The following is a 23,372-nucleotide window of genomic DNA, read 5'->3' as shown; positions in this document are numbered from 1 at the left end:
GCCTTACCAACTTGTGGTCATGGCTACAGCCAAGAGGTATCCGAAGAACCCTAGGAAGAAAACAACGGGAACAACCTAACCCAGCTAGGCGTGTCTTAGCTGACCTGACTAAATGGCTTGTTGTGTGCCCTAAGCCATGATCGTGGGTAGGCCTATAAGTGGGCAAAAACCAAGCCAAGTAGAGTAGAAAAGGAATTTGAATGGCATGCACAAACTAATCCCCAAGCCAACTGCAAGGCGTCTGGGATCTAGAGCGAAAATTCGGGTTACGTGAGGCAAGACCAGTAGGAAACCTACAACCCATCTTGTGGATGACAAGGCCAGAGACATGATGCTCAATATTGCAGATACTGCCCCAAAGCGGAATGGAGGACCGGGAATACGTTGTGAAATGGATCATAAAAAACAACTGAAACTTGTAAAGTTTGGTTCTAGTGCGAGTACTGGCAATGCCCTAGCGTCAGGAGATCGTGGGACCGAAACCTAACTGCCTAGACTATGCAGGAATGAGGGCCAAAAAGAACCATGTAGATAGGAAGAGAATCCTTGAATAGTTCCCCAGACAACAGCTATCCGCGCATTGTTCTACTGTGCGCCCCTGAGAATTGTTTTTACGCTTGAGACGTGAAGACCGACCTACTATCTGAATCTTCTACCGTGAGGAAATGCTGGACCTTGTCCAAAATCCGATTCAACGTGGTTGTAGGGAGTCGGAGGTTAGTGCGGCAAGAAGCTATGAAGCCATAATATACAAGATTCTGTCTATGCCCTCCCATGAGTGAGGGAATGCAATGCAATGAAGCTACTGGCGAAAATGGATTCCTGGTCGTGGTAAAAAGGCAAAGACTTTGCGCGGGTACCTGGTTGACAAGATATGATCGACTACGATCAGAGACTGAAATGCTAGAGCGAATTGCCCTACTTGTTCTTCCTCTGGCAGGACCTGAACAAAAGCATGAACAATTAAAGAAAGACGAAATATCTGCGTAAGACATGACAATGATGCTGTAGGGCGAACCGGACCAGTTTGCGGTCAAAACATAAAGTGAGCGATCAACATGGATTATTAGGAAATTAGGGAAGCAGGTATGTATGCGATACATAGGGGCCAAATCAGCCTAGATGCACAGATGGACAACCAACCAGGCAATTAGCCCAGCAGGACTGAAAATAGTCGTTGGGCCCCCGAAGCCATGGGGCCGAAGCAGTTGTCGGGCCCCCAAAGCCATGGGGCCGAAGATGACTTTGCGGTGACGATAAGTAATTAAAACGTAAGCCGGACCTGATGGCATATGAAGCGACTTGAATGATTGGATTGGCTAGAAGGTGGCCTAAGGAACATGACTGCCAACAGGCGTTAAAAATATAGACATTAGTAATCCGAAGCGCGTGCGTACATAAAACACTAACCACCGCGAACCATAAACGTAAACATGAAATGCCTGGGGTATTGCAAGTTCGCTACAAATGAACAGCTTGTGAAAACATAGCAGGAAACTTACTCCTATTGGCCCACTGACCTCCGCTGAGAAGCTGTTTGGTGAACTGGGGCAGGAGACCAATCTGAGTGAATACGAACCAGAAGTAAAAGGAGACCAGTCTGAGTGAATACGAATCAGGATTAAACAGAAAGTAGGCCTATGGAATGTAACAGACCACCAAGGAAGGGAACGTAAGCCTGAAAATAACGCAGTTATGTTTGTCAGGAGAGAGGTACCAGAGAGGTGGGTGCAGACTGCCCTGGTGAGATTGAGCAAAACCATGATGTAGCAATAAACAGGAGAATGCAGCTTTGAGTGGGAGCAGAGTACAACACATGATGTAACAACAAATGGGTGAATGCAGCTTTGGATGTGAGTGGTACCTAAAAACATGGTATAGGCGCAGCTCTGAGTATGGGTAGCGCATGAAAAGCATGGTATAAAGCAGACGTACAAATGCAACCTGAAAGTGAGCAGAGTATTGACGTGATGCGAAAGCAGACACGTGGACACAGCTCTAGTAGTGAAAGGAGTATAGGACAAGATGTGAAAAGCAGTCATGTGGACGCAGCTTTGGATGTGAACGGAATATTAACTTGATGTGACCGCAGACATGGAAAGCGGCTTTGGTGAGTGGGGTATACAACCTGGTGTAGCAGTAGAAGTGTGAACACAACTTTGGGTATAAGCAGAGCATGAAAATTGGTATAAACGCAGCTCTGGTTGTGAGTGGAGCAAGGTGGGAACACCAGGGTGGTGCGTCCAGAGCATGAAAACGGAGTAACAGTAGCAGCTATGGCTGTAAGCCGAGTATACAACATGTAATAACAGGCATGTAATACAGATCCGGCTGTCGGCTGGGGACGGAATGAGATGTAACAGCCAACAGGTGAACGCAGCTTGAATGTAAGACCAATCTGAGTGAATACGAACCAAGAGTAGAAAAGTACAGTAAGGACGTGCGGATGCAGCATAAGACATGAAATAAAAGCCGAAAGTGTAAAAGCCGCTCAGGATAACAGCGGAGCATGAAAGTATGAGATTGTGGAGAAGCTCTGCCTGTATATTTATGTTTAAATTGTATTGGAGCTGTCATTTGGCATTCCGGGCACTAGAGGCCACTGTTTTGCAGCACAGTCAGCATGCTTCTGGGTGAACCAGTAAGTGTTGATCTGACATGGTGGAAGGATTGTGCTGTGAGGGACTGAATCCGATTCCATCCTGGCTTGCAGATGTCCGGCAGTGAATGGGCACTCAAAGGAAGGAGAGTATCTGCTGTCCCCTGTCAGGATCCAGCACTTTGAAAGAGAGGTTGTCCCAGGAAGACCAGTTCCAGTGTATGGACAGAAAACCTTAGCATCAAGCAAGGCCGCACGGTTGCTGAGAGCTTGGTGGCCATCCCGGGTAAGCGGCATCCTAGGGCCCAGAACGGACGCAGGTCAGTACACCTGATTACCAATTGTACTTTAATGTTTGGTGCCTAAAGTAACAGAGACTAGCCTAGGCCTTGTATTAGCTAGTTAGATTGGGTTATAGCTTTGTTAGGCCTTACTGTACTGGACTGCAGCGCAGTAATTGACTTGAAGGCTCTGCTGCGTCTGCCACCTGTTAGGTGTGTCTTCTATAGCGGCACAGTACGACTTGTAGGCTCTGCTGTGTACGCCAACAGGCTAGGCCTGTCCCTCGGACAGGGACGGTGACTGTGGGCCTGGGGTATTACTTATACTGTTTTGTACTTGTGTTAATACTGTTTCCAAAGTAAAGTTTATATTCTTGCATATAAAGCTGGTGTCAGTGTTGCTTCCATGTCTGTGACTTTGCTGTATCCTGGGGAGCCCACCCCGGTACACGGCTTACGAAAGTGAAATACATGAAGTTTAAAGATGGTGTAAGCGGGGGGAGGCACATGGCAAGGAACAGCTACAGCAAAAGGCCTAAACAATAAACTCTGCGTCCAATCTCCAAACATGACGTCACGTGCAGCCCAGGTAACTCTTACTTCAGCCGGTTTGCTGTAAAGAAACTTTTCATACGAGACGAACGAAGCAAAGAGAAACTTGTAAGATTTATAGGAACTAACTCCTATTACCAACAAACAAAATTGAAAAGCAAATGGAAGTACCGTATATACTCGAGTATAAGACGAGTTTTTTGGCACATATTTTTGTGCTCAAAAAGCCCCCTCGTCTTATACTCGAGTCTAGGTCTTGATTGCGAAAATTCGCAAAAAAAAAAATCGCATTCAAGTTTTCGCATAAAAATTCGCATGAACTGGTATTTTCCCAAAAATCAAATATTCACTTTGATTGGTTTTTGTACTGTTAAAGTTATTGTTGATACCATATTGTTTGAAATATTCAAAAACCTTTAACCTACTGATGCCTCAATTAATGTAATTTTATTGGTACGGTATCTATTTTTATTTTTGAAATTTACCAGTAGCTGCTGCATTTCCCACCCTAGTCTTATACTCGAGTCAATAATTTTTCCCATTTTTTGGGGGTAAATTTAGGGGCCTCGGCTTATATTTGGGTCGGCTTATACTCGAGTATATACGGTATTTAGGCCCACGAGCAAATCTGAGGTAGCAGATTCTGAGGTGAAGCCCCCCCGTTCGCTAGCAAAGTTGGATCCGACCGGCCTGGAGAGACGGCCCCGGCCCAACCTACTTACGTAGTATGGCGCGTGCATGCTACGGTAGCAGAGAGCAAAATAACAAGCTCCATGCTGCAAAGAAAGAATCCTACCACCAGAGAAGCTAGTCTGCTAATGACACCCAGCGGCAGCTGTGCACCTGAGAAGACGCCCCTGTGAGTGAGGGTGTGGCTTGTATATGAAGAGCCTCCGCCCTTCCCACAAATGCAGGCTGACTAATCAGCCTTACCAACATATACACAGTACAGACCAAAAGTTTGGACACACCTTCTCATTCAAAGAGTTTTCCTTATTTTCATGACTATGAAAATTGTAAATTCACACTGAAGACATCAAAACTATGAATTAACACATGTGGAATTATATACATAACAAAAAAGTGTGAAACAACTGAAAATGTCATATTCTAGGTTCTTCAAAGTAGCCACCTTTTGCTTTGATTACTGCTTTGCACACTCTTGGCATTCTCTTGATAAGTTTCAAGAGGTAGTCACCTGAAATGGTCTTCCAACAGTCTTGAAGGAGTTCCCAGAGATGCTTAGCACTTGTTGGCCCTTTTGCCTTCACTCTGCGGTCCAGCTCACCCCAAACCATCTCGATTGGGTTCAGGTCCGGTGACTGTGGAGGCCAGGTCATCTGGCGCAGCACCCCATCACTCTCCTTCATGGTCAAATAGCCCTTACACAGCCTGGAGGTGTGTTTGGGGTCATTGTCCTGTTGAAAAATAAATGATGGTCCAACTAAACGCAAACCGGATGGAATAGCATGCGGCTGCAAGATGCTGTGGTAGCCATGCTGGTTCAGTATGCCTTCAGTTTTGAATAAATCCCCAACAGTGTCACCAGCAAAGCACCCCCACACCATCACACCTCCTCCTCCATGCTTCACGGTGGGAACCAGGCATGTAGAGTCCATCCTTTCACCTTTTCTGCGTTGCACAAAGACGCGGTGGTTGGAACCAAAGATCTAAAATTTGGACTCATCAGACCAAAGCACAGATTTCCACTGGTCTAATGTCCATTCCTTGTGTTCTTTAGCCCAAACAAGTCTCTTCTGCTTGTTGCCTGTCCTTAGCAGTGGTTTCCTAGCAGATATTCTACCATGAAGGCCTGATTCACACAGTCTCCTCTTAACAGTTGTTCTAGAGATGTGTCTGCTGCTAGAACTCTGTGTGGCATTGACCTGGTCTCTAATCTGAGCTGCTGTTAACCTGCGATTTCTGAGGCTGGTGACTCGGATGAACTTATCCTCCGCAGCAGAGGTGACTCTTGGTCTTCCTTTCCTGGGGCGGTCCGCATGTGAGCCAGTTTCTTTGTAGCGCTTGATGGTTTTTGTGACTGCACTTGGGGACACTTTCAAAGTTTTCCCAATTTTTCGGACTGACTGACCTTCATTTCTTAAAGTAATGATCGCCACTCGTTTTTCTTTACTTAGCTGCTTTTTTCTTGCCAAAATACTAATTCTAACAGTCTATTCAGTAGGACTATCAGCTGTGTATCCACCTGACTTCTTCACAACGCAACTGATGGTCCCAACCCCATTTATAAGGCAAGAAATCCCACTTATTAAAACCTGACAGGGCACACCTGTGAAGTGAAAACCATTTCAGATGACTACCTCTTGAAGCTCATCAAGAGAATGCCAAGAATATGACATATTTTCAGTTTTTTGTTATGTATATAATTCCACATGAATGAAAAGGTTCCTGAGGCTCACCAGTCGATCTATATGGATAGAGGTGCTCACTCGCCGGTACACCTAGAACCGTGAGGGTATATAGTATTAAGGAAGAAAATTGCGATGGCACACTCTCATTTGGATAAAATTATTTAATATTTTTAGTTAAAAAGTGTTTGGTTTGCGATAAAAAAAAAATTCTACATAATAGGATTAAAATGGTAGCGAGAGTTCAAAGTCTTTAAAGAATCTGTTCAGTAGATCCTGGATAGTGGTATCATGTAGGTCAAGAATAGGATAGTTCGCTTTTGTGGATTGACTTTGTCCTTCTAAAGATGTGCAATGTAGTTGAGAAAAAAGAGTCCAATATATCAAAAGGATGGTGCAAAAAATATAAAATATATAACATAGAAATGTTTTCAGTTGATTGAATTATAGAACTTGTAAAAAAGTGCTCAATTTAATGTGTTGTGTACAACAAAAAGTTGGTTAGTACATGTGTGTTGTTTAAAAACTGATGAATAATATATCCTATATTAGGTCTTACTATGTTACAACACTGGCGAGTGGTTGTGAATGTGAATGCCACCGTATTAGTTCGTATAATCACCGGGTTTCCCGGTGTTCGGATCTCCGCCTTATAAGGAGATAGCAATTCTCCTAGTAAATATTCAGTATACTTCGAAGCTTATTGTATGCTCTCCCAGTAATGTTCTTTTATGTAGTCGTTACTGTTGGAAATGCATATACTTTACAATGTAGAGGAACAGTAAAGATGATATTGTACTTTACCCTTCTTCATCTGTTACAGTGCTTTTCCTTTAGGCAATGACCTGCGTGGCGTTCCACGTGATCGCTCGCCTTACCATGTGATGCTTACACGTGAGGGTGATGCGGTTTGACGTCACTTGGTATTTGGATTCTGATTGGCCTATCCTTTTCACTGTGGGAAATTTGAAAGAATGTAGCAGTGACTGATATTCTTCATCCGATGCTTTTCAATGCCGAATATTTGTTTTTATTATAGTCCTCACTAGTTCCTCAGACCAGACGCGTTTCGGGACACTTATGGTCCCTTCCTCAGTGGTCAAGTCCACATGTGTTAATTCATAGTTTTGATGCCTTCAGTGTGAATCTACAATTTTCATAGTCATGAAAATAAAGAAAACTCTTTGAATGAGGTGTGTCCAGACCACTGTATATATATATATATATATAATTTGTGGTCCGAACCTCATGCGAGTAGGAGTTGCCCTGCTGCCACCCCCCTCCCCAAATGGTCAGTATGCCAAAAAGGGGGCATACTCTGATAGTGATGAAATGATGACTGAATGAAAGAGTGGGGAATGGCCAACAGCTAGCCTTCAAACTTGTGGTCCAAACCTCATGCGAGTAGGAGTTGCCCTGCCGCCACCCCACTCCCCAAATGGCCTGTGGTGTGCCTTGACCTTACCAGGTCAGTATGCCAAAAAGGGGGCAAAAACCAACTGATAAGGGAAGGACTGGCCTGACCTATTACTCTGCCAACTTGCTGAAAGCTCGGACCAGCTCTGCCTGAGGCTCCGGGATGTATCGGACAAAGCATCCCGAACTCCAGCGCCCCAAATGTTTGATGATGTGTGCTGGGACCCCCTGTTTGGAAGCCGCGCATGCCGCCCCGATGCGAAAGGAATGCCCCGAGAATTGTGCAGGATTCAACCCTATGTTGGTCAGCAGGACGCGGATGTGCTTGACAAATTGGCTAGATGTCAGCGGACCGATGGGAAATGGGAGTAAGGGGTCAGTGGAGATTTGGAGACTAAGAGCCAAAAAGAGATTGTCCAAGACTGTCACTGGACACCATGCGTTCGTGGTCTGGAAGAACTTGACTGGCCGGGACCGACCTGCCTGGTTTTATCGTGAGGCAACTGCAACTGATAGCTACTACCCACCTTGACCAAATCGCCCTTGCGGAGAGCCATCGCCCCCTGTCTAGCCTGTGTCACCGCCCCTGGCCTCAAAAACCCATAGAATGCTAAATACATAGCTGATTTGATCACTAGACTGGGAAGAACTGCAGAGTTTTGCGATAGTGAGGAGAACCCTGGGCAGGCATGCGGCAGTGAAGGAGAGGTAGACACAAGTTCCTCTGGGGCACACTCTGGATGTAGGGACCCGGCCTGATGGTGGATGAGGTGCCCTGGATGTTGCAGGTATTTTGAGTGCCTGGGGCAAGGTCCCTTTAAGGATCGTGATGCCAGTGCCTGTAACGGTGGCACACCGATTTATAGCAGTAGTAATTGAGGTACACAGATGGTATGGTGAACCAAACGTTGCTTTTACTTGGAAAACAGTCCAACTTTATACAGACAGTTGATTATGCAGTCCCTTGAATCATATAATTCACAAACAGGTTTATTGCAGTAAGATGGCTGGCATTAATCTTGCAAGATACTTGGAGGGTAAGCAGTTTATGCTTCACGGTCTAGGCTGCACTATCCCCACAGCAATTCTGGCTGGCTGGATCCCAAGGCCCGGATGCCTAAATGCTGACTTTAATCCTTGGTAATAAATCTTCCTCCCGTATTGACCCTTGCTTCTATCTTATAGTACCTCTGCCCATCAGCTTACTTCTCTGAGCTGGTTGTACTGTTCCTGTTGTGAGGGATGCTGCAGGTTTCTCCCAGGAGGCAAGTTCTTCTTCTGGGGTGACTCTACTGAGCTAAACTTAGACTCAGGAGCTTCAGGCTGACTAGGTTACACTTCTAGCCACCTGGACTGAACTACTCTTCCCTGTCTGGGCCTACCTATATATACTCAGGGCTCTCTAGCTCCCTCTAGCGTCTAGGAGGCTAAACTACACCCTAACAGGCCTGACACCCAGATAATACAGGAAAAGGAACATTTAACATCACATTAATGCAGTAGACCTGTTAACCCTTGTGTAGTGCCCACCATTACCTAGTGGGACACTACACGTCTGAGAAAAACCCGGCATCTGTAGTACCTCCGTGGGCAATGAGCCGGCGAACCAATGTGAGCCAAATATGGCAGAGAAACCTACCGAGGCAGCCGCGTCTGAAAATACATGTGGGGAATCGATGGTAGCCCTCGGAACAAACATGGAAATGCCATTCCAACCACTGAGAAACCTGTCCCACATGAACAGATCTGCCTGGGCGTTGGTATTAAGATGAACTGATGCGTCCAAATCATTGGTTTCTTGCAGTAAAACTAACAACCTTGAAATAAACGATATACCCTGAGGAATGATCCTCATGGCAAAGTTTAACATGCCCAAGAGAGACTGTAACTCTCTCTTGGTGCAGACCTGAGAAATGACCAAGGAACGGACACCTGACTTGATCCTGTCGAGTTTCTCTTGGGGCAGACTAGCCGACATATTGCATGAATTTAAGGAGATCCCTAAAAACTTGATGACTTGCGCAGGCCCTTCTGTTTTGTGGGCAGCCACCGGAATGTTTAACTCCTTAAAAACTTGCAAAAGAACTTGCAAGTCAACAGGCGCCTGTGAGGGGCTTTCAATCAACAAAAAATCGTCAAGATAATGAATGATGTTCTGGCAACCCCGTACTTCCAACAAAATCCACTCCAGCGCCTGCGCTAATTTGTCAAAAAGACTGGGGCTGCTTTTGGAACCAAACGTCAATTTGGTGGCGATATAATATGCATCTCTCCACTTGATACCATGCCACTGCCAGAGAGATGGGCTAATGGGCAGCAATTTGAACACATCAGATATATCTGCTTTGGACAGCCAAGCACCCTTACCTGTCTGCAGAATGACCTGGATAGCCTGGTCCACAGAAGTATATTTCAAAGAAAACTCCTCTGACGGAATCAACGAATTGAGACTTGGGACGTGAGAAGAATGAGGAGCAGACAAATCATAAATCAAACAAAATTTATTCGAATATTTCCCCTGCACCACCCCCACCGGGCTCACCCTCCATGTGTGAAAAGGAGGGGACTGAAAAGGACCTATGACAAAGCCCTTATCCAGCTCACTCCTTAGCAGTTCGTCCACCAGACCAGCATGTCTGTAGATTGGGGCATTTAAACATCTGCTGTGGCAAGGTGATGAGCCCAGTGTGGAACCCCCGGGAAAACCCTTCCACCAGGAATGAACGGAACGGCTGAACCGGGTGAAGCCGCAGTAGCTGGTCTAATAACTCCACGTCCACCCGGCTCAGTCATGCCGACTTCAAGGTGCAGAACGTGACCGGGTGTGCCCTGAAACACGTGGCACAGACGTGCAACAACCTACACTGACTGTAGTTGCAAATGGCATAATTAAAATTGTTGCACAGCTGGGCTTTACCTAAGAAATGAATTGGTCTCCCTAGTCTATCATACTGAGCTGACTGCTGACTAGGACCCGGGTTGGGTGCTCCTCTGAAGGTACTGGGAACAGCTGAAAGGTCAGCCAATGGACACCAAGTGGTAGTATGGGCAGGAGACTGACATGTGGCGCACACCGGGGATTTCAAACTGGCGAAGTGCCTGCAAAACAGCTCCATGTCAATGTTGCTCCAGTTTGTGACTACCTGAAACTGGGCCCAAATGCCTGCCGCTTTGGCCGAGAAGGACCTATGATAGTCATAGAACGCTGAACCCCCGTACTTATGTGCCAGATCCACCACCCTGTAAAGGTAAGTGTCCAGCTCTTCTCTTCTGTGGGGGCTGGCGGAGCACAAAACATCTCTGAACAAACTGAAGGCCAGGACAAATTCAGCCAGAGACAGTTTGCGGCTAAGCCTGGGGCCTTGGTTTTGAGCACCACCGACACCTCGCTACAGCCGAAGGATTTATTCTCCGCCACGTCATGGGATGCTATTAACAAGGACGCCAGGTTGACATCCTTACCCTCCAAAATATCCCTCTTGATACTAGGCCTGACAAAATACACTGGCGCAACTGAAGGTACCCCCCCACCCTGTGACAGACTAGCTGTTGGTACCAAAGTAGGCGTAGTACCTGCCATCACAGCCGGAGGTGCCACAACACTGGCTGGGCCGGCTACTAGGGGGGGGTCACTGTTCGTAGCAGGTCTGACCGATGGCGTACCGGGAAAAAATAATTTGAACAGTTCCGCCTTTCTGGCTGTAGCCGCGAACGGAATGCCTCTTCTCAGAAGTTTGGCTGTCAGTTTAGGCACAGTCCTAAAGAGATGGGAAATGGGATGCTACCATGTTCGGACCCTCTGCCTGGAGATGGAGGCAAGGATGCAAATTCCTCAATATCAGAAGGCTGAGACATGACCACTGAAACAACCAAACAAAAATCACTTGTTAACCCTGTGACCTGCAGTCCGCAAGCTGGCAGACAAGGTGCCAGACTAGAAACCCCCCCTTCCTCCCCCGCAGCGTGATACGAATGAACGAGAAGCCGACGAGGCTGGCGGGAAGTATGTTAGTCGTTTCCACTGACGTATGAAGCGAGCCCGAGTTTTTTGGATCTGCAACATAACAGATCAATTATAAACGAATACTGCAGGCTAATGAACCTACACACGTGGTAGGTAATGTATAGGAATAGGAATTGTGGAAAACAGACCGTATGACGTATGACACTAGTCTACGAGATATGAGACAACGTGTGCCTGACTGCCCTGACAGCATGGTTGTACTAGCATATGAACCTATCCTAGCAGTGTAAGCATGTAGTTTTGAGGAAAAGGAGAGGAAAATATATATATATATATATATATATATATATATATATATTTAAAAAAAAAAATATTTTCTTTATTTTTTTATTTACCACCTTCTTTTCTTTGACGTCAAGCTAACCGATGTGAGGAAAATACTAGCTAAAATAAGCATGTACTGTATGTCAATGCAAAATGGTGTGCACAACTAGATGAAAACATGCAACGCAACCCCAAGGAATAGCACCTGACGCAGTTACCGGAGCCCTGTTAAAACAATGCCCAGGTAACTTGCAACCCCACACATACACTTACGGAATAGCCACAGAATGTTGCGGTAGTTGCTGAGCAGACATGAACCATATGTGTTGCAATGCTGCCCCCTAGTGCTATGACCAGAATTGCATGTGAGAGATTTGAGAGACGAGGAGCGATCCTCCAGCGTACCTCCCCCTGCCTCCCTCACCTTCCCACACCCAGTTTGAACAAACCAGCGATCCTGAAAGTAAATCCTGTGGAATTCTGAGAGGAAGAAAATTTACCACCTGGCGTCTGAAAGCTCTGACTCGTGGGGCGCTTGATGGTGATGTCACTGACCCGGAAGTAGCACGGACGTCCGAAGCCGCCGACGTGCTGCCTGTGTGAGCGGAGCCAATCAAGAAGGTACCGGCTCCTCCCACAAATCCAGGCTAGCCAACAGCTAGCCTTCAAACATATATATATATTTTTTATTTTTTTTGAGAAAAATGGCGGCACAGCAGATAAGGAAAATGTGGGTGCACGTTTTTAAGGGAATAGACTTCTTACCCCAATAATAGTCCAGAAAATGAACGGCACTCCTTTAGATAGTAGAAAAAAATAACTCCTTTATTCACCCGTGCAGTACAACGTTTCGGCTCAGCACTAGAGCCTTTCTCAAGCAAAGAACACATACATGTAGTGAGTATATATAGGTAAAACGACACACATCAGGGTCATGTGATCCAATCAAATCAGTGGGTGTTGATATAATTAGCATACAAAGCAAAACAAAAAAAATGTGCAAAAAAATACAATACATATTGCAAGGTAAAAACACGGTCATATACAATAATCATGGTATATATTTTGCCATAATAATCTTATAATAAAACCTGTGACTTCATGATGATCGACATCATCTATCAATACTGACCATGTTATATGTTGAAACAAAAACAAGTGTAAGGGGAGGAGTCAAAGGGCAAGTAATGCTAACATACCCATCGGGTGAGGCACACTGTCAGTCCACCATCACGGCGTTGTGTGCCTTCTATTGCGCCTGCTCAGAGGAGTGCCAGTCAGGTGATACACAGGCGGCTGAGTGCGTCATGCGTCAGAAACAAGTGCTGGCGCATGCGCATTCCCATTCTACCGTTCCGTTCTCGTGCCTGGTGTGTGCGATATTCAGCGCATGCCCAGTGTGATCCAGGCACACATGCGCCATCTTGGTTGTTGGTAAGCTACCCAAACTCCACATATCATTACTAATACCCTCAAAAAACAGCTCCATGATCGAGTATGATGCCGCAAAGCAGCTGGGACAGTCCCCTTCACAGGGCTGCAACCCTGCCAATTAGGGTAACACCCCGAAGACCACAGTAAAAGTAAAATAAACTAACGTCAACTCCACATGCCACAGATAAGTGATAAGCAAATGTATATTTGCTGTGTTTGTATGAGAGGAGGCGGGGTTTAGCGTTTATAGGCCTCTGCCTTCCCCCTCTCCTCACCAGCGTCAGCTCGTTGCGGCTGGTGGTGCACGTCTGCGGCACTGCCTGGTATCGGTACTTTCGTTTCACAAGCAGCAGCAAAGTTCGACATTGGCATTTTTTTCTACCCTACTACTTCTGCTAGATAGCGGTAAGATCGGGGCTTTACGGCCAGCGCACAGGGGAGAGAGAAGGGGGGTGTTCGGCATGCGATGGTACTAACCTTCTGCTGTTTTCATTGTCTGCATTTCTCGTCCTGTATCATGCTCTGCTGGCTAAACCTGTACTTGCACGCCATCTACTGGTCAAAGCCAGTATTGCTACTACTATACTAAATCATTGCAAGCATTAATGTTCATGGTTTTACTTAAATTGAATGTGTATCTGAATTGTCAGTTATGATAATTATTAGTCAGTCATATGAGGTCAGGCGGGTGTGTATGTGTATGGATATGTGTATGTGTGTGTGTGTATATGTATATGTGTGTGTATATATATATATATATATATATATATAAAGGGGTAGATTTAGTACTTACTTATAGCACTACTGTGATTTTCCTAGATATACGGTTTGCCATCTGGCAGATAAGGATCTCTGCGATTAGAGGTGGCTGAGTTATCTGACACGCACGCATCCGGGTCATGTGAGATACTATTTATCTTAGCGTAGGGTAGGTTGAGGTTATAGCCAGTAGTAGCTAACACTCTGTTTATGTATTCAGTCTTATAGCAGTTTTGGCATCCACAAGCAAACAACTTCAGGTATAGTACTATTGTGGAAGTCTTCCACAACTCACGTGTGATAAAAAAAAAAAATATTATATATATATATATATATATATATATATATATATATGTATATATAATGTTTTCAATACATAGCTTTACATAGGACTTGAATATGTCTGATAGGTCCACCACTACGTTATAGCCTGTCATGACTACAGGCCACACGCTGCAATACGCATGTTACGTCCTAGATACACATAGTTGTCCACAGGTCTGTCACGTACAGATATGTTACCTTAAGTCCTGTCACGACTACAGGCAACGATTCGATACGTCTGTCACGACTACAGACTAATTAAGTCCTGTCACGACTACAGGCAACGATTCGATACGTCTGTCATGGCTACAGACAGGTTCAGGTCCTGTCCTCACTACAGTTACCTCTTGCGTGTCTTACGTCACTATCATGGGTCAGCCGGTACTCGCTGGGGCTTCACAGTAAGTTCTATGGTATCCACATTCCAGTTATGCCACTGTGTGGTTGTAGGGTGAGTCCTGTGCTGGGTACGAGGGTTCTTAGCACGTCTAGGCTTAGGTGAATTCAGGTGGTGGGTTTTCTGTTCTACATTAACTATGTCATGTTTTAGTTAAGATGTCTCAAGAATCCGTGGTGGGCGACACGTCATCTTCCCATGCAAGTGTGGCATCAGGTTCAGCAAGAGACTCCAGGCAGTCGTTAAGATCATGGACAGTGCCCAAGTTGATGGCAGAGCTGACCAAAAGAGGCATCCCGTTCCCAGCCTCCGCAAGGAAGGCTGAACTCTTTTGTTTGCTGTCTTCAGATCCGGCAGGCCAGAGTCAGGAGACGGTATCCATGGCTACGATCCAGACCTCGCTCACCCAACTACACGTGGCCATCAACTCTATGGCATTATCTATGTCAGACTTTCAAAATATATTAGAGTCGGTCGAAGCTGGCAATACAGCTACTCGGTTGATGGCACAGAGTGTGGCGGGATCTTCTAATTCCCGCAATAGTATAACTGGTGGGTCAGGTCTAACACCCTCTATAGCACCTTTCCATTTTATTCCTGCTAACATCAGGCAGGATATAATTGATGGCAAGGATGTTAATTTAGCATCCTTGCTAGCAGCAGCACATGAGGCACCGGACAACAAAACTATAGTCTGTGGTGAGGTCTCGGCTGTGCTCAAATCCAAAGATGTGTGGTTGAACAGGAAACTCAGCATCCCAGAGTTTGTCTTAGCTTTCAGCTTATATAGAGATGTTGTTTGTTCAGGTAATCCTCAGCGCAGGGAAGAGTTAGACCTGTATATGTACAAGGCGGTGGATGTGGCTTATAAGTATGGTGGGTCAGCTTTTTAACACTATCACCGTTCTTTCTCAGCAAAAGCTGCAGCGGCATTGGCTCAATTCCAACATACGGTAGATTGGTCTAATATTGATACAGAGTTATTCTGTAGACACTTTGCCGGTCTCAAAGCCTCAGCCTGCTCCAAATGCAATTCATACTCGCATATGACAGACTGGTGCTCAGTCGGTGATAACCCAGCTCTGTCACAGGCTAGTAAGTACTCCTGGGCCGTCAGTCAGCAAGGCTACATCGGGGGTAGACTAGTTGGGGCGACCCATCAAGTATTTGGGCAAATCCCAAATCTGTAATGACTTCAATTTCGCGGTCTGTCATTTCAACCAATGTAGGCTATTGCATTTATGTGCCATATGTTTCAGAGCCCACCCCCAGGCATCTTGCCCACAGAGAAACCAGGAACCGGCATGACTAGGCGTGGTGAATGTTGGCCTCCTTCAGTCTTTTTTAGGTTCTCATCCAGATACCAACTGAGTGAGTTTCATCATTAAAGGTTTGTCAGCAGGTTTCCATACAGGTTTACTGGCTCTTCCTCAGTCCAATTATGAATGTAAGAACCTGCTGTCAGCCTCGAAGGATCCCGAAGCAGTTTCCCAGCTTATTCAGGCCGAGCTCAATAAGGGGTATCTCATTGGGCCATTTGATCAACCTCCCTTTGATTGTTGGAGGATTAACCCAGTTGGTGTAGTGACTGGCAAATTTAGCAATAAAAAGAGGCTAATCTATGACCTGTCAGCTCCACATTCTTTACCGGTATCTAGCCTTAACTCATTAATTCCTTCAGAGGAATTTTCGATGAAATATGCATCCATTGATGAAGCTATTCAGGTTATTCTCAGTCTGGGTAGGGGAGCTTGGCTATCCAAGGCCGACATTACTGATGCCTTTAAGTTGCTCCCTGTCCAACCAGAGTTGTGGCAATGGTATGGGATTAAGTGGTCAAATAGGTACTACTTCGCTAATAAATTGACCTTTGGTTCAAAGTCTCGCCCCTGGATTTTTAACCAGTTTGCCATAGCCCTGCAATGGATACTTCAAGATTTGTTCAGGGTCAATCACGTAATTCACTATCTGGATGACTTTTTGTTAATAGAATCCCCGAACCATGCGCCTCAGGACCTACAGGTGCTGCAAGCGATGTTTGCATATCTCAGGGTCCCCGTTGCCCCACACAAGGTGGAAGGTCCTGATACTATCATCACCTTTCTCGGCATTTGCTTAAATACTGTTAATATGGAAGCTAGTCTCCCGCAGGACAAATTGATTAGAGTTAAGGAAGCAGTTCATAGGTTAGCACTCGTCAGGACTGTCACCAAAGCAGATCTCCAGTCACTGCTTGGCATGCTTAACTTCGCTTTGCATTATTCCACAAGGCAGATCGTTCATCGCTAGACTATTGAAGCTCTTGAAACACTCTCACGATCAAGATAGCCTGGTAGTCATAGATCAGAATGCGATGGCAGATCTAGTCATGTGGGATGAGTTCCTGTCACAGTGGAACGGCATATCGTTATTCGTTCCGTCAGTTTCAAGTGAATCTCCAGTAGTTCATACGGATGCCTCATCCTTAGTAGGCTTTGCAGCTATTTTCGGTCAGAGGTGGATGGCAGATCAATGGCCAACAGGGGTGATCAGGTTGGAGGGCTCTTCCTGACAGATAATGAGGCCTTAGTAGAGATACTTACTAAGGGTAGATCGTGTCATTTGTGAGGAGACTCGTATGGTTATCACTTCAGTGTAATTTCCATATTATATGCAATCACATTAAGGGGCAAGCTATTGTAGCGGTGGATGCTTTATCTAGGGGTAACCTGTCGCTCTTCTTTCAGGTCTCTCCACAGGCAGACCGCACACCAGCAACCATTCCCGTGTTCGACCAGTTAGTGATGGACTAGCGGCTCACCTTACCACTGCTAGGTCTCTTATGACTAGATCACTGTCCGATAACACCTTGAGGATGTATAAGAAAGCTTGGGCGTCATTCTGTAACTTTAGGAGAACGCACCCATCAGGTGGAGCAGGATATATATCTTATCTACTGGCATTTCGTGCATTTTGCCACTCACACCTGAAGCTGTCTTACAGTACTATTAAGTCATATCTGGCCGGAATACAACATCATTTGTATTTGAAACATCCTCATCTACCATCATTGTTTTCTGCGCATCCTATCAGAATGTTACTGAGGGGTATACAGAAAGGCTCTGCTGTCACCCGTCCTTCCCGGCAGCCATTTACGGGGAAGATGTTCAGGTCCTTATCTGATATGTTGCAAGGATATCCTTTTGGTGAATATACTAGCTTACTGATAATGACAACCATGTATCTGGCCTTCTATGGTTTCCTCAGGCCAGGCGAATTCACCTGCACTGCGAGCTGTAAAAATTATCTGAGGAAGAGTCAGCTCTCTTGGGACGGGTCTTGTTACATTCTTACGCTAACCTCTACAAAGACGACACGCCCAGGACAGCTGACTGAAGTTAAATACTTTCCTACTGGTAACAAATGGTGTCCTGTGAAAACCATTCGAGAGTGGTTACAGTTTATTAAGGAAACCCCGGGTGAGGCACCTCTGCTTAGATTAGGATCTGCTCTTTTGAGTTGCACAAATTTCCTCAAGTTAATTCGTATTTTGTTGAGGAACATTGGTGTCGAACCCCAGCTCGACTACGGGGCATTCTATGCGCATCGGGGCGGCCTACGCCGCATCTAAGCACAATGTCCCGGTACATGTAATTAAGAAGCTAGGCAGGTGGAAGTCGGCTTGTTATGCCCGATATATACCAAACCCGCAGGTTGAAATGTTTAGTGCCTTCAGTAATCTAGTTTTGTAATTGTAAATAAACATATAACATTTAACCTATGTTTGTGATTTTTGGCCCCTTTAGCCTACCCTCCGTACAGCAGTCTCGGCACACCTCTACTGCTTTAGTAGTAGATAGGTAGGTCTCACACGCATAGACGACCCGAATAAAAGTGATAAGCAAATGTATATTTGCTGTGTTTGTATGAGGGGTGTAACGGACCGTTTCAGCAGACAAGGGGTTAAAATCCGTTTAGGCGATATGCCCCTTTCTGGGAGACAGGCACAGCTACTGCAGAACACCAACCTCCCGAACTGGATACAAAATAGCACTCCAAGCTGGAACCTCGCAAATAGCTGCCGGCAGACGAACAGGAAAAGCGTACAGTCAGCTTACACTCCTGGCAATCAGTCTCCAACAGCATACAGGGAATCCCCCCAATAACGAGACAAGGCTCCGTCTTGAGGGTCAGCAGTGGTCTGATATGCTGGCACACCCAGCCTGGTTTTTATTACAGTTTTGCAAATACAGAACAGATACAACACATCCCCACAATGCATCATGGTTTCCTCCTCTCTGTCCCAGAGACAACCGAAGGCAATCCAATTATCTCTCAGGACAAAGGGAGATCACCAATACACATGTGGAGACAACAGGACAGACATCACCATTTAAACACACAATGGCACACCCCCACAGCAAACACAGACATTTAACAAATCCCCAGATAGCTCAAGTCTGAGTGCATATCATTAGGTGAATGGCACTCAGAATACACAAATACAATAATATTAGCTATCTGGGTACCCTCACATAACATACAATTTAACCGAACGCATAATAACATAAAATACAATTCTAAAGACAGATTTAAGCTGTGCGGCCGGTCTGTTTTCTCCTTTAAAGTTACTATGGGCCATAATCCTGAGGCAAGAGGCTTTTAAACAGCCCTCTCCAAAACCCAGTGGCGAGGTTGGTTTCGCCACAAGGGGAGGCGGGGTTTAGCGTTTATAAGCCTCTGCCTTCCCCCTCTCCTCACCACCGTCAGCTCGTTTGCCCCACCCTCCCAATCCCATTATTACAACAACTCATTGGGGGTGGGCCCCTTTAGCCTACCCTCCGTACAGCAGTCTCGGCACACCTCTACTGCTTTAGTAGTAGATAGGTAGGTCTCACACGCATAGACGACCCGTATACAAATAGATGGAAGCATCTCTTACCTAAGACCTCTGTGCTGTTAAGAACATGAGCTCCTCAATGCAACTGCTATATATAACTGCTGACAAACATATGACTCAGGAATGATTGAACCAGTTATCTGTATATAACTGCAGGCCATGCAGAGCACCTTTCACAATCCCCTTTGGCAAAAATAACCAACTGTGACTTGGAATGCTGTTTAGTGGCCACTAATTGGAATCAGAGAGGTTTTATTTAGTAAAGAAGTGAAAAAATGAACTATTTGAGGTCAACATTTTGAGATCCTAAAATAATATACAAAAGTAAAAATTATAAATAGCTTTACAGCACAATTCCAAGCTTAGGATGGAGTCGTGCAAAGCACGCTGCCACTGGACTCTGAGGCAGTGGAAACTAGAGATGAGTGAATCTAATCTACTGATTTGGAATTTCCCCCAAAATTCGGATGACTTAATAGGATGGAAGATCCCTTCAGTCATCCACAGTACCTTCCTACTTACTCCACCCTTCTACCCAAATTAAGACACAAGGATACCTTCTTGGATAAAGAGTAGAGTTGAGCGAACACCTGGATGTTCGGGTTCGAGAAGTTCGGCCGAACTTCCCGGAAATGTTCGGGTTCGGGATCCGAACTTGACCCGAACTTCGCCCCGAACCCCATTGAAGTCAATGGGGACCCGAACTTTTCGGCAATAAAAAGACTGTAAAATAGCCCAGGAAAGGGCTAGAGGGCAAATCCCCTGCAAACAAATGTGGATAGAGAAATGAATTAAAATAAATTAAAATTAACCAATATCAATTGGAGAGAGGTCTCATGGCAGAGAATCAGGCTTCATGTCACCCACCACTGGAACAGGCCACTGTCAGATATTTAGGCCCGGCACCCAGACAGAGGAGAGAGGTCCCATAGCAGAGAATCAGGCTTCATGTCATAGCAGAGAATCGGGCTTCATGTCATAGCAGAGAATCAGGCTTCCTGTCACCCAGCACTGGAACAGGTCACTGTCAGATATTTCTAGGCCCCGACACCCAGACAGAGGAGAGAGGTCCCATAGCAGAGAATCAGGCTTCAAGTCATAGCAGAGAATCAGGCTTCACGTCACCCACCACTGGAACAGGCCATTGTCAGATATTTAGGCCCCGGCACCCAGACAGAGGAGAGAGGTCCCATAGCAGAGATTCAGGCTTCATGTCATAGCAGAAAATCATGCTTCATGTCACCCAACACTGGAACAGGCCACTGTCAGATATTTTTAGGCCCTGGCACCCAGACAGAGGAGAGAGGTCCCATAGCAGAGATTCAGGCTTCATGTCATAGCAGAGAATAATGCTTCATGTCAACCAACACTGGAACAGGCCACTGTCAGATATTTTTAGGCCCCGGCAACCAGACAGAGGAAAGAGGTCCCATAGCAGAGAATCAGGCTTCATGTCATAGCAGAGAATCAGGCTTCATGTCATAGCAGAGAATCAGGCTTCATGTCATAGCAGAGAATCAGGCTTCATGTCATAGCAGAGAATCAGGCTTCATGTCAGCAGAGAATCAGGCTTCATGTCATAGCAGAGAATCAGGCTTCACGTCACCCACCACTAGAACAGGCCATTGTCAGATATTTAGGCCTCGGGACCCAGACAGAGGAGAGAGGTCCCATAGCAGAGAATCAAGCTTCATGTCATAGCAGAGAATCAGGCTTCATGTCATAGCAGAGAATCAGGCTTCACATCACCCACCACTGGAACAGGCCATTGTCAGATATTTAGGCCCCGGCACCCAGACAGAGGAGAGAGGTCCCATAGCAGAGATTCAGGCTTCATATCATAGCAGAGATCAGGCTTCCTGTCACCCAACACTGGAACAGGCCACAGTCAGATATTTTTAGGCCCCGGCACCCAGACAGAGGAGAGAGGTCCCATAGCAGAGAATCAGGCTTCGGGTCATAGCAGAGAATCAGGCTTCATGTCAGCAGAGAATCAGGCTTCATGTCACCCACCACTGGAACAGGCCATTGTCAGATATTTAGGCCCCGGCACCCAGACAGAGGAGAGAGGCCCCATAGCAGAGATTCAGGCTTCATGTCATTGCAGAGATTCAGGCTTCATGTCATAGCAGAGATTCAGGCTTCATGTCAGCAGAGAATCAGGCTTCATGTCATAGCAGAGAATTAGGGATGAGCGAACTCGAACTGTATAGTTCGGGTTCGTACCGAATTTTGGGGTGTCCGTGACACGGACCCGAACCCGGACATTTTCGTAAAAGTCCGGGTTCGGGTTCGGTGTTCGTCGCTTTCTTGGCGCTTTTGTGACGCTTTCTTGGCGCTTTTTGAAAGGCTGCAAAGCAGCCAATCAACAAGCGTCATACTACTTGCCCCAAGAGGCCATCACAGCCATGCCTACTATTGGCATGGCTGTGATTGGCCAGAGCACCATGTGACCCAGCCTCTATTTAAGCTGGAGTCACATAGCGCCGCCCGTCACTCTGCTCTGATTAGCGTAGGGAGAGGTTGCGGCTGCGACAGTAGGGCGAGATTAGGCAGATTAACTCCTCCAAAGGACTTGATTAACTGATCGATCTGCAGCTGTGGATCATTGAGCTGCTGATCCTCAATTGCTCACTGTTTTTAGGCTGCACAGACCGTTTGTCAGTCTCATTTTTCTGGGGTGATCGGCGGCCATTTTGTGTCTTGTGGTGCGCCAGCACAAGCTGCGACCAAGTGCATTTAACCCTCAATGGTGTGGTTGTTTTTTGGCTAAAGCCTACATCAGGGTGAAGCTGTCACACCAAGTGCATTTAACCAGCAATAGTCTGTTCATTTTTTGGCCATATACAAAATCAGGGGCAAGCTGCGCCTGTCACCAAGTGCATTTAACCCTCAATGGTGTGGTTGTTTTTTGGCTAAAGCCTACATCAGGGTGAAGCTGTCACACCAAGTGCATTTAACCAGCAATAGTCTGTTCATTTTTTGGCCATATACAAAATCAGGGGCAAGCTGCGCCTGTCACCAAGTGCATTTAACCCTCAATGGTGTGGTTGTTTTTTGGCTAAAGCCTACATCAGGGTGAAGCTGTCACACCAAGTGCATTTAACCAGCAATAGTCTGTTCATTTTTTGGCCATATACAAAATCAGGGGCAAGCTGCGCCTGTCACCAAGTGCATTTAACCCTCAATGGTGTGGTTGTTTTTTGGCTAAAGCCTACATCAGGGTGAAGCTGTCACACCAAGTGCATTTAACCAGCAATAGTCTGTTCATTTTTTGGCCATATCCCAGTCTAATTCTGTCACTAAATCCATACCGGTCACCCAGCGCCTAAATACTAGGCCTCAAATTTATATCCAGCTAAATCTGTCCCTAGTGCTGTAGCTGGGCGAGTTATTTAGTGTCCGTTCAAGCACATTTCTTGTTCTGGGTTGAAATACAATTCTCAATTTAGCAATTTCATAATTTAGTGGTTCCTGCTATATCAGAGCTCTTTGAAATCTATCCCAAAAAGGGTATATAATATTGAAGGTGCACATAGGGTCATTCAGAGTAACTTCACACACACCCGCTACTGTGTATTTCCAAGTCTAATTCTGTCACTAAATCCATACCGGTGACCCAGCGCCTAAATACTAGGCCTCAAATTTAATTCCCTCTAAATCTCTCGTTACCCACCGCTGTACTGTTGTTGCTGGGCAAGATATTTAGTGTCCGTCAAAGCACATTTTTTGTTCTGGGTTGAAGTACAATTCCCAATTTAGCAATTTCATAATTTAGTGGTTTCTGCTATATCAGAGCTATTTGAAATCTATCCCTAAAAGGGTATATAATATTGAAGGTGCACATAGGGTCATTCAGAATAACTTCACACACACCCGCTACTGTGTATTTCCAAGTCTAATTCTGTCACTAAATCCATACCGGTGACCCAGCGCCTAAATACTAGGCCTCAAATTTAATTCCCTCTAAATCTCTCGTTACCCACCGGTGTACTGTTGTTGCTGGGCAAGATATTTAGTGTCCGTCAAAGCACATTTTTTGTTCTGGGTTGAAGTACAATTCCCAATTTAGCA

This window comes from Bufo gargarizans, chromosome 8, assembly GCF_014858855.1.
Source record: "Bufo gargarizans isolate SCDJY-AF-19 chromosome 8, ASM1485885v1, whole genome shotgun sequence".
Lineage (NCBI taxonomy): Eukaryota > Metazoa > Chordata > Amphibia > Anura > Bufonidae > Bufo > Bufo gargarizans.
This window is presented reverse-complemented; position numbering follows the sequence as displayed.